A 12,877-nucleotide genomic window follows, 5' to 3' on the forward strand; every position below is an offset into this window, starting at 1 on the left:
TGTTACAACCCGATGTTCAGATCCTAGAAAAATTACTAAAGTTACACAAAGAAAGTAGAACGTATCCTTCAAGAGCAACATTTATTTGAAAACACTATGTTAAAACGGGTCACAAAATTTTGCACTGATTTTTGTAATCGGTTCGCTACAAATTAAACAACAACAAACAAGCCACATAAAAATTTCATTGCAAGCTTTATGTTCATAGAACAGAATTACAAGAATTTGCGAGATATTTTAACAAATATATACAATAAAACGAGTCGCTATGAAGATAAACATGAAAAATACGCGCGTTGAATATGACAAACGGGTAGCATATAAAAACCAGCAATTTTTATATGGCTGCCTGGCACCATATATTCAAATGCATATGACTAGGGCTCTATTTTGATATTACACTGTGACATATATCTGGCGCCGAATAGTATGACAAATCTTGATCATATATATGGTGTCATTTGTTCATTGCCATATAAATATGGCTATTACACCGCGACATATATATGACATAAGACAGTATGACGGGCCGCCGCCATATGTATGTCGCCATATTAATTATGCCATATTTATTTGGCTATTACACCTATATGACAAATTTATATGGCAAACTAGTCATATTTGTATGCAAGTGTAATAGTACCTTTACGCAAAAATTTCTGTTTTATTTGTATGAGAGTCCTTATCCTCCTACCACAGGGGTGAGGGGCCTCAAACCATCGTAAAATAAATTTATGCCACCCAAAACCCCACATACCAAATTTGGTTCCATTTGCTTGATTAGTTCTCAAGTTATGAGGAAATTTGCATTTCATTTGTATGGAAGCACCCCCCCCCCCCCACCTAAACAGGGGAGGGGTCATAAATCATCATAGAAAAAAAATTCTTGCCTTCTGAAACCTCCACATGCCAAATTTGATTCCATTTGCTTGATAAGTTCTAGAGTTATGAGGATTTTTTTTTTCATTTATATGGGAGCCCCCCCCCCTTCTTAAAAGGGGAAGGGTCCCAGTACACCAGAAAAAAAATCCTGCTTTCTGAAACCCCCACATGCCAAATGTGGTTCCATTTGCTTGATTACTTCTCGAGTTTCGAGGAAATTTGTGTTTCATTTGTATAGGAGCCCCCGCTCTTACGCCATCCTGAAAATTGCCCTCTTACCCCCCCCCCATAAAATTGCTGGTCATTTTATCTATGCAACGACATATAAATTGTTTAGTTTCATTCAGTAGTTCAGTAGTTGTTAGCTTTTGAAATCTTTCATTCAAACGTTACACTACTATTTTCGTTTTCACAAAGTGCTACCCAGTCCCAGTATAGTAAACAAAGACGTAGTCCTACATCAAAAAATATTAATATTAATGCCTGACCGCATTTCAAGGTCAAAGACTAAAAACACGAGTTTGATCAATTATAATTTGATTTGACAATTAGTTTTGAAGCCATAATTTTTCAAGTAAGTAGGTATCACTCATCATGAGTGTATGAAAAACAAACATACTAACGGGTGGCAACTAAAATTTTGGAATTTTTTTTAACAAACTGTCAAAAAAAGACAAAGATATTCGGCTGTTCGGCGAAGCTTTCGTTTGACGTCGAAAGGGGAGCATTGTACGGCCGTCATGTCAACTTTGCGAATGCATCTCTTGATTCTACCAATCAACTGTTGGTAAGGGGCCATCCATAACGAACGTCGCTTATAGGGGGGAACGGGGGTTGACCTAAGCGTGACGACTTGTGACGTAGGGGGGAGGGGGTGGGGATCGATGATTTACAAGCTCGAAAATTTTCCTTTTTTATTTGCTGAAATTCATTTTTGTTATTTGATGAATTGATTGGAGCGAATTATATTAATAGCTTGAAATAAAAAGGTTGGAATGTATATTTTTTTTTTCGTGAGAAGGGGGGGGCTCCGTGACGTGACGTACTTTCTAGGGGGGGATCGTGAATGTGTGACAAAATGTGACAAGGGGGGGGGGAGGGGGGTTTGATTTTGGTCAAAATTTGCGTGACGTACTAAATGGATGTCGCCTAATTCGTGGCTCTTCAGTTATTTTTGTACACCATGGAACTCAAAATCCCGAAGAAATCTTCGATTGGGAGAGACTGAGAGAGATTTTGTCGGGTCGTGGTTTTTGGGTAAAAATGGGATCGAATTGTGTTTTTTTGGCATAATGCGATGATGGTCTATCCGACCAAAACACGTATTGTCCATCTGCATGAGGTTTTCGTAGAAACGGGATCAAAATTTTCTTCAAACATTCGTCTGGTGCATCTTAATTAATAGTCAAACCAGAGGGCTTGTTGTTGAAGAAACGAGAAAGAGAACGACGTCCTTCTGCGTCCATATTTTTGGCTGATCTTCCACTACCTTGCTTGCGAATAGTTGTTGGGCAACTTAGGATATGGTAAACAGTCGAAGCCGCAACATATTTGCTTTTTAAATGTTGTACCGTATACTTTTTGCCAAGATTTTTGTTGCAGTTCGTAGAAGTGTATAACGCGCTCCCGAAATGCTTCTTGTTTCGACGCCATTTTTAACAAAACTGGGCAAGCATAAATAAAACAAAAATTATTAACAAAAAGAGGAGAGCGAAAGCTAACACATACATATTCTCATTTCTCTCTGGGCTCATTTGTTGTAGAGCATAAGGGCCGCGAAAAAATTCCAAAATTTTAGTTGCCACCCGTTAATTGAAAGAAGTAAAATGTGGTGTTGAAAGTCAATCAGCGTACACGACAGCTGCCAACATACATGTGACTAATTATGTTTTGCCCTTTTTGAAAAGCAATTTTTGAGTACAATTCACCGAATGCTATTGTATGCTTTCCAGATGACATTACCCTTCCTTCCTCACCGGCACCGTTCAGAGGAGGATGCCTCTCTGCCATCGATTGTGGACCCATCTTGGACGATGAGTAAGTCAGGTGAATTGGTGATTTTATGGAACGTTTATTTTGTAAAACTATATTCAAGTATTTAGTAAAATATCCCTTAGCAATAAAGCGTTAGAGCAATTATATTTAGTCCAAAATTTCGCAACGCTAGCCGTGCAGCAAGTGATGGCCCCAGCTAGCATTTTCATATGTATAAAAAAGGTAAAAATCAGCATTACGTACAGATATACATGCTAAATAAATCGTATTTCATGCGCAAAATTGGCATATCCGTACTATTTTGGAGGCGATATGCGTGATTACGAATAATTTTGAGCGTTACGACTATCTAAGTATTTATATACGATAATATCCGATTAAGTGCGAGTCGCTCTGTACTACTCAACGATTTTGTGCTGAAAATCGTATGTACGTCAGTCATTATCATTATATACGACAAAAAATCAACTTGATCCCACTTTATCCAGCTTTAGTTACGATTTCGAGTTTGTTAGGAGATATTTACGATAGTTTTCGTACATTGATATACGAGTTGGTGCTAGCTGGGGGAGATGTTTTCAAGAGGAAACAAATCACCATGAACATTTCGAATTCGAAACATCCAAAATAAAAATTGTGTTCTAAATGTACTTATTTACTCTACTCTTCTTGGCAAAATCATTAAAAGAATTGTTATTTTGAGCAAAAACAAACGTTTTAATATTCGGATACTACAATCAAAAGTATTACCTATTTTAATTTAACAGTAGTTTGCTATTTCAATGAAAACAATTTTTATTTTCATTAATTGTTATCCCAATATTCTAATCAGCAGAAAAATTGGTCGATGACATGGTTTATCTTCCACAAATAACATTAATGAGCTTTGTTTCACTCTGATAGGCCATACAAGAGGACCGACGGCCGCGTTAATCTTCGTATGACCTGATCTGTATCAACAAACGGGACCAATTTTGCATTTGGCGTCAAACTATGTATGCATTTCTCAAATAATAAAAGCAAATAAAATTGACGCTAAAATCCACTAGGATTTAGAAGCCGGTTCGCCGAGTTTGTCAACTGAAACGAAATATATTTAGTTGAACCACGAGGGATCAGCGCTTACAATCGAGTGGTTAATTAGCTTTATAATTGCATACCGATTTGGGGATACGTTGCGATTGCGACAAATTGTATTGCCCGAATGCACACACTGCACAGGGTTATATACGAGGTGGGAACTTCAACTAAATTTGTTTTCGTTTGTTTCAGGTACCAACCAACGTTCGAAGCTCGATTCGTCGAGTGGAAAATTTTATAGCCAACCATCAGTTGATAGATTTTAGATTTTGACTCGTGAAAGACCAAACAACTGGTTTGGCCTCGATAAAAAACAACCATTTTAGCTAAAGAACCGAGCGTCTCCATCCATCACACGATGGAGCTCTAATTTGTTTTCTGTTTATCCATGCGAAAGGCGATAAAAATGGGTAATTATTTTGATGATTGTTTTTAAAAAATACACCACACTATGCTGTCTGTGTCTGAATCGACGCTTGCCTCCAGTACCAGAACTGTACATTCCGCAACTCATAGCCCGGGGCGAACACCGGCTTGGTTGACTGCGTCGAGTGCATAAAATGCAGCTCCTCTGTGGTCGACACTGCAGAGCTACCGGTTAATATCCACCAAAGTGCAGTATTTTCTTATTTTTAAACTATACATTTCCACTCTGGAAAACTTTTGCGCTTTATAATTACCTTTTCTTGTCGCATCTGGTTCGTGAAAGTGGACAACCGGCAGTGAAGCGACAGTGGTCGGCATTCGGTACCAGCGGAAAACAGCAAAGTTTTATTTTATTGCATACTGCCGGCCTCGCCGGTTCCTACCACCACACCACCGAACCTTCAAACCATCCGGGTCATGCTGGACTGAGCAAATTTTCGCGCTTTTCGGACGACTTCGAAGACCGGCCGGAGACAATCAACAGCACGCGACACCATTAGCAGCAACTAATTCGATAACAATTCTACGGTTCACTGGCCCTGTGCCATGATGGCTCGGATTGCCAGTTGAAGTTTGGTTCGATGTCTAACTTGTTCCTTGATGATAATGGGCTCGCAAAGTAGCTTAGCGGAGATTTTGATTTTAGATTATTTCCTAATTGTTTTTAGAGGGAGATTGTGAAGTGAACTTTACGACAGCAACCAAGCAGAGATTAATTGAGTTCGACATGATTAAGGTACTTTCCAGGCAACTCTGAAGGTAAAGCAATTATTTGCCTCGAGCTTGACGGTAAATGATTGGACAAAACGACCTGAGGAAGCTTGGTTTTCGGAAACTTTTCACTCTGGTTTAACTTTGATGAAATTTAGAAATGGGAACCAAGTTATTGGCAGCTGAAATGCGAAACTGATGAGTCGTCTTCAACCGGACATTTTACACTGGACTAGCAGCGTTTGACGATGTTTGCATTTTGCAACCGTTTACAGCATATATTTCAGTCCGGAGTTCACCACATTGTTTGCAGCAAATATGCGAGTTATTCCCTCCGGCAGCACCCAAGTTTTAATTAAAATTTAAATTGCTGCTTCGAACGAAACTTAAAACCCGTCCGCCAGAGACCAGTGCAGCAGCGCAGCCAACCTAGCCGTACTGAGCAGTCGACTATTTTCAGCATTATTTTCCCCTGCAGCATTCTTTCGATCGTTGCATCATCGGATCTTTCTTCGCCGGCTGAAAGTTACTAGGTACATACAGAGAAAAGCGAACAACGGCCAGCAGAGAAGAGGAAATAAAAACGAAAACTTTATTCCCCGGAAACCATTCCAGGCTATCGGTACCCGATGTAATGTTATTGCATTTCACCTGGAAACGGAAAAACGAAGCCTTTCAATTTTCGTCCATTTCCTCCCACTTGTGCACACCACCGATGCGATACCGACTGTACCAGGTACCAGCACCAGGAGGGCATCCGTTCATCGGTAAATTCCCGTTCTTCCGGGGTGTGGACGTAATACAATGCACATGATCCTTTTTTCTTGTGTGTTCGATTCGATGCAGGTGCTTCGAATTTCGGGTCAAAATCAAACGCTATCGAATCCACCTAACGGGTGTCGATCGATTTGCTCATCTGTTTGAGATTGATGCTTTCGATGCTGTTCTGTGAAGTTAACTAGTAAAAACTGTAATCGAATTTGTGCAACATACAATTCTATGTAGGTATCAATGTAATCATTCTATCGATTAGAAAAAGGTAGCTTAAATCAATGAAAAATGACTTCAGGTGAAGCGAAAGGAAACGAATTCATTCGTCTCTCGTTTGTGAGCTGTCAGGTACGACGGGACAAAACAGTTCTGCCATCAGGTGCAACTGCTCACAGATCTGTATGTGACTGAGTGATGGCAAACAGGAATGCTTTTTTTTTGCTATAGTATGACTGCAACTACATATCTGGCAGGTACGTTGCATCAACGGTCTTTGTACGGTGCAGGTGATTTTAGCTTTAAGAACGAAAATAATGGTTCAATGAGCAATAATAATCATGTTATTTGTTCGGCCTACAATAATATAATACAATTGGAAGGAGAATTACAGGTCGTTGAATTGGTGAAATGGGTTAGAAACCTTATTGTTTTCCAAAGGCATTTATTATTCCATAAACGAAAAGGAATCGTTCTAAAAGGGGTTTGTGTCCTGCTGCTGTCCTGAAAAAGAAGTAAAGAGAAAGAGGAAACAGCGGGCCGAAAAAAGACAAAAACCAAAGGGAAAAATAGGGAAAACGGGATGAGAAAGGGAATACGGAACAGAAAACAAAAGAAACTAAAAGGGAAAAGAAAAATAAACAGAGAAAAAGAAAACAAATAGAGGAAATGAGAAAAACTTGAAAAATATTTTTTATTAAAGTGGGGGAGCATTTGGTGAGAAGAATGGTAGGCTGGATGAAACTGCGAAGTTTCGTTATGAGGCCAAAAATATACTGCGTAGTTCAATTGGTAAGCGGGACTCTAACTCACACTCTCTCGGTTGGAGCCCGAGTGTTTTGACAGTTAAACTATTAGTAAACACATCAGCGTGCTGATCGATAATAAAATTTACGTTTACGTTTACGTTGGACCGCGATAGAGTCAGAGACAAGTAAAATGGAAAAAGAAGTCAAACGAAAAATAACTATGGGACAAACAAAGAGAAAATGGGACAGAAACAGAACAAAAAATAGGCAAAACAGATTAAAAACAGCAAAAACGGAAGATTAAAAGAAGCAAATGGGAGATAAAAAAGAAACACTGGAGAGGAAATGTGAAGAAAGGGAGCTAATAGGAGATAAGACGGAAAACGGTGAGGTCAAAAGCGTTACTAAAATACGAAAAATGATAGTAAAAAAAATTAAAATGAGCAGAAAAATAACTGAAAACGGGAAAGAAAATAACAAAAAAAAATTAGCGAAAAGCATGGGAAAAAACAGGACTGAAAATAAGAACAAATGAAACAGAAAACAAAGAAAAATGGACCAGTGCAACAAAAAACACGGGACAGGAAAAAATAAAACAACAGAAATAAAGGAAAAATGGTTATAAGGTAAGAGTAAAACCAGGAAAACGATACAGTAAAGGAGAAAAAGTGGAATAAAAAGAACGTCGGAAAATTATGTCTGGAATGGAGGAAACTCAGTACAGAAAAAAGTATGGAAGAATAAGACGTCATTTTTAATTTCGTGTAAAACTTGTCCATGCCGTGTCCGATTTAAAGTAAAATTTCAAGTTCAAATTAATGTCCCTTTTAAGACCAATTTCGAAACATCCGAATAGGGCTTGAAGAGGGATCGCAAGTCGAATTTGACGGGGTAAATGCGTACGCTTTCTGCATTCAACTTTCGCTTCGAAGACGATCATTTAACTGTCGTTTGTGAGACTGCAGCCTACAATCTATTTGTGACGCCAACGTTACCAGACTTTACTATGAAAATCTGTAGTTGAGTAATTCTCGCTGAAACGGGGCCACTACTGACACGAGGTCTTCAAATATTGGAATTTTTGCGTTTAATTGGTTGAAAATGGTTAAAAAATAATAATTGCACTTTTGTTACCTTGAAATAGTGGACCCCTCGTGCGCCAAGGGTTCTAACAGGTTCAAAAAAGTTGAATTTGAAGTTGAAGTTGAGCAAACCTTGAGATCTAGACCAGGTTCTGTAAAGAACAAGAACAGGGCTTTCAAATGAAATAAATTTTTTGGCGGCCATCTTGGATTTCATCAAAAAATCGCCGTTTTCACCATGAGCCCCTAAACCGGTTTTCATTTTAAGACCACCGTTGGAAAGCTGAGGAGAAATGCTACAAGAAATATTTATAAAATTAAGCGTGCAATGGCATTAACTGAGTAAAACAACCAGTTATTTGTAGCAAGGTTCACAATTTTCATATAATTGTGAAATTTCCAAAATTTGCTATAAAACAAACTACAACTATCGACGGCCATCTTGGATTTCGATGCCATGTTGGATTTTATCAAATAATTGCCATTTTCGGCATGATCCCCCCAACCGATTTTCATTTCAAGACCACCATCGGAAAGCTGAGGAAAAATGCTACAAACATTGGGACATTCATAAAATTTGGTGTGCAATGGCACTAACTAAATAAAACAATTAATTTTCTGCAGCAAGATATTCCATTATATGAGGGTTGTAAACCTTGATACAGGTAATAAATGATGAATGATGAATGTACCTCATAGCATTTTTTCTCAGCTTTCCGATGGTGGTCTCGAAATGAAAATTGGGTCGGGGGGATCATGGCGAAAACGGCAATTTTTTGATAAAATCCAACATGGCATCGAAATCCAAGATGGCCGTCAATTTTTTTTTCGCTTCGTTTATAAACCTAATCTCGCCTCTTTACAAAACCGTGTTGTTTGTAGTATGTTTCATAGCAAATTTTGGAAATATCACAATAATCATATGAACATTGTGAACCTTGCTACAAATAACTGGTTGTTTTATTCAGTTAATGCCATTGCACACCTAATTTTATAAATGTTTCTTGTAGCATTTTTCCTCAGCTTTCCAATGGTGGTCTTAAAATGAAAATCGGTTGGAGGACTCATGTTGGAAACGGCGATTTTTGAATAAAATCCAATATGGCGACCAAATCCAAGATGGCCGCCAAAAATTTTTTTACTCCATTCGAAAGCCCTGTTCTTCTTCTTTACTGAAGCGGGCCATTTGTTAGTTGTTTCATGGCGAATTTTTCAAATATAACATGTTATAGATCTCAAGGATTGCTCAAAATTCAACTATTTTTGAAGCACAGTCGACTTTTCATTGCTTTTTATTGTCATCTTTTCGTTGTCTTTTGTCATCGTTTCGCCATTTTTTTGTTGTCTTTTCATCTATTTTTGCAATTCTGTTTGCTGTCAAGACAACAAAAGGCTATCTTTTTACGGTCCGTTCGTCGTTTTTTGTCATCTTTCTGTCGTATATTTTTATCGTTTCTTCATAGATTTTCTATTTATAGTCATTTCGTCAACTTATTGTTATCCTTTCGACACCTTACTCACATTCTGTTTGTGCTCTCCATTTTCCATTTTCTTCCATTCGTATACTTATTTCGTAATGTCATCTTGCTGCCATATTTCTGCCGTCTTTTCATGGTTTTTTTGCTATCATTTCAACGTATTTTCGTCATCTCGTCATCTGTTCGTTGTTTTTTGAGGTCTGGTGTTGGCCTTTATGCCGCGTTTTCATCGTCTTTTTTATTTTGATACTTTTAAACGTCTTTTTCTTGTAATTTTTATTTGTCTTCTCTTATTTGGTCATATTTTTTGTCGCTGTTACGGCTTCTTTTCGTCATCGTATTGGTTTTTTGACGTCTTTTCGTCGTCTTGTTATCTTCTTTTTCGTGTTCGGAGTCTTTTCGTCATCTCTCTGTCGTACTTTTATTCTTGCTTTGGGCCGTTTTTGTCGACTTTTTTGTTGCTTTTTAAGCGTCTTTTCTTCGTTTGCGTCATGTTTTTAACGACTTTTGTCGTTGTTTCGCCGTTTTTATGTTGTTTCTTCATCACTTTTTCATCAATTTTTCATCATTCTGTTGGTTGTCAAGACAACAAACCTGTTACCTTTTTTCTATCTTCTCATCATTCTTTCATTGTCGCTTGCAGCAGGTTTCGTTCTTTTTGTCGCTGTTTTGACGTCTTTGAACCGCATTTTCATGTTGTTTTCATCACTTTTTTATTTTTTCATAATTTTCGTCGTCTCTACGGCGTCTCTTCGTTGTTTTTTTTTCGTATCTTAAAGTTCGTTTCGTCGCCTAATCGTTGTGTTTTCTGAAAGCTCAAGTTTTCGATTGCCGCGTAAAAAGCCTGAAGCTAAGAATGCAAATAGAATAAGAATTTTTTAACTGAAATAAATTGTCAACCATTTCCGTAAAGTTTATGGAAATCCGTTGATACGAGGACTTGATCCGTAGGTCTGTAGAAAATTGCTAAATCCGTAGATCTTGCATAACTGATGTGGCCTCTCAAGGGAATACAACAGTCGTTATCCTGCTTTGCGTTCACTGTTCATATTGAAGAGTGTAAACTGCAAACCGACAGGGATAGGACCAGAAGGTGACCTATTTTTTCGTTTCTGTTTTGGTCTCCAAATCGGATACCCACAGTGAAAGTTTGTCGCCCGGCGTCGGACCAACGCAAGCAAAATGTTCGTTTGTGTTGGACGATGTCCGACCGACTTCTTCCATGCGACAGGTACTGATTGTTTGTTTATAGTATTGAATCATGCCATAGCGCGGTTGCTTTTCGTTAGTGTGCTCCCTAGGGCCTTAAATTATCACCGAATTTCAAACAAAATAGAAAATCTTTTTTCTCAGCATACATTGTTTTTTGTGCCTCTGAGTTTCATGTATACAACTGAGGAGTGATTTTCGTCATAGTAAACAAGTTCAATATATCGTGAAAATAGAACAGGAGAAAGTGATTTTCAAATTCAGAAGGTGATATTCACTTCAGGTAAAAACAATTTTAACTGCAGTTAATAAAAAGAAAAATCTTTTGTCCAACAGCTGCACGCAAGACATGGTAAACCTAATTTTTTTTTATTGATTTTCACTGTTCAAATGTGAATATCAGTTTTTGCAATATCACAGCGCACAGTGGCGCTCCTCCATACAAAGCTTGGCTAAAAGTCAAAAGTTACTTCAAATCGGCCGAATATAACATCTTTAACTAATTTTGGGTCACTAAATTCAAATTTGGAATCAGAAATCGACAAAACCGATCGCTCATTAGGGTGGTTCACAAAATTTTAAAATAATGGTCTAGTTTTTTACTTGTTTTCTTGTGGTTTTTGTTTTTGAGATGGCAAATTTTGTATTTACCGTTGAAAACATACAAAATTTGTTTCATAATGTATTAGGGTGGTTCACAAACCATAAAAAAATTATCATAAAAATAACTTTAGTAAATTGCGATATCCACTAAGCTCGTTCAAACTATAGAATTAGCTCTTCGGAGTACCATCGTAAGGTATCTACGCTACATAAAAATAAATTCAAATCGGTTCAATAATTCAACAGTTAAGAATTTTTAAAGAAAGAAAATTGGTCAATGATGATTTTTGGCACCACCCGAACTCAGAAAAAGACACCCCAAGCGCCAAGTAAAAAGTCAGGGGCCTAAAATTTTCCGAAAAGAAACAACTTCACAAAATTTGAACAAACCCGGAGCTTTTTTAATTAGGACTTTCGTGGAATTCTCCTATGGAAGAGAAAAGCATTCCTTCATGTAACAAGAAGAAATCACTTCTAATATACCCGCCAAAAAATCGATATTACTTCCTTAGCGCAGCAAAGCGCAGAAAGCCACCTAGTTTTCCGAAAAGTAGAGAAAATTTCCTATAAGATGCATTTAACGTGATCGTTTTCTGGCGTTTCCCACCATACTTTCTTGATAGCTGAATGTTGGTGTTGAGTTTCCCATACATTTTGTATGGAAGAACAAAATATCATTCTTAAACATAGTCAATTTCAGATATTTGTCAAAAATTCATTTTAACTTCAAACTGGCTAGAATTTTCAAGTTAACCTCCCAAAGTATTCCAGAAAATGATAAAAATATAATAATGGCAAAAGCTTGAAATTGGATTTTTGACTTTTGGCCAGCTTTGCGCCATAGTGCAGCGTGCTGATATTTCATATTCTCGTGCATGAAGCTCATGCTTGCTGTATTTAGTTATTATGAACGTTTAATCAAAGTAAGCAGATTTTCAATGCAAGGTAGATAATCCAGAAGTTTGAACGTTGTGCCGACGAATATTAACAGCACTGGTGCTCACTGCCAGTCAATTGTCTGTTTCACAGTCATTCGCTGCTCCAAATGACAAAAGAAACTTGATCGAAACGAAAATGTAAAAAAAAGATCAGAACGCATCCGTTCTGCTTTACAATCGAAATTATGACTGAGCGAACTGCTGGTTGTGTTATGCATAGCGTTCGTTTTCTACCACTAAACGGACGATGTGAATTTGAATGCGCGGTGGTGTGACTGCGGTAGTTAAAAAGGATCGATTGAAGCCCTGCTCCCAACCAAGTCAAGTCCTATTTCAAGTGAAATTTTAAATCCAATTTAATGCCCAATTTTAAGCCCGAATTCAAATCTAATTTAATTGCACCATAATTCTAGTTTTACCTCCGATTCAAGTATAATTTCAAACATAACTACCTATAAGTCCAATTTAACGGACCATGATGAAAAATTCTTTTGTTAATTGTTTTTACATTTATTTTAATTTAATTTAATTTAATTTAATTTAATTTAATTTAATTTAATTTAATTTAATTTACGCTATTGTTTCCTATCAGTACTCATGCCACTCCGTCATGTACCATAAAAACACCGTGCTTTCAGTTAGTTAGTAAACAAGCCCACCAGTTCAGCTGTGCGAGCACAGCTTATCTCACGTTAACTCAGCGGCCGCAACAAGATCACATACACGGCTTCAAAACC

Source organism: Sabethes cyaneus, chromosome 2 (genome assembly GCF_943734655.1).
Source record: "Sabethes cyaneus chromosome 2, idSabCyanKW18_F2, whole genome shotgun sequence".
In the NCBI taxonomy this organism is placed as follows: Eukaryota; Metazoa; Arthropoda; class Insecta; order Diptera; family Culicidae; genus Sabethes; species Sabethes cyaneus.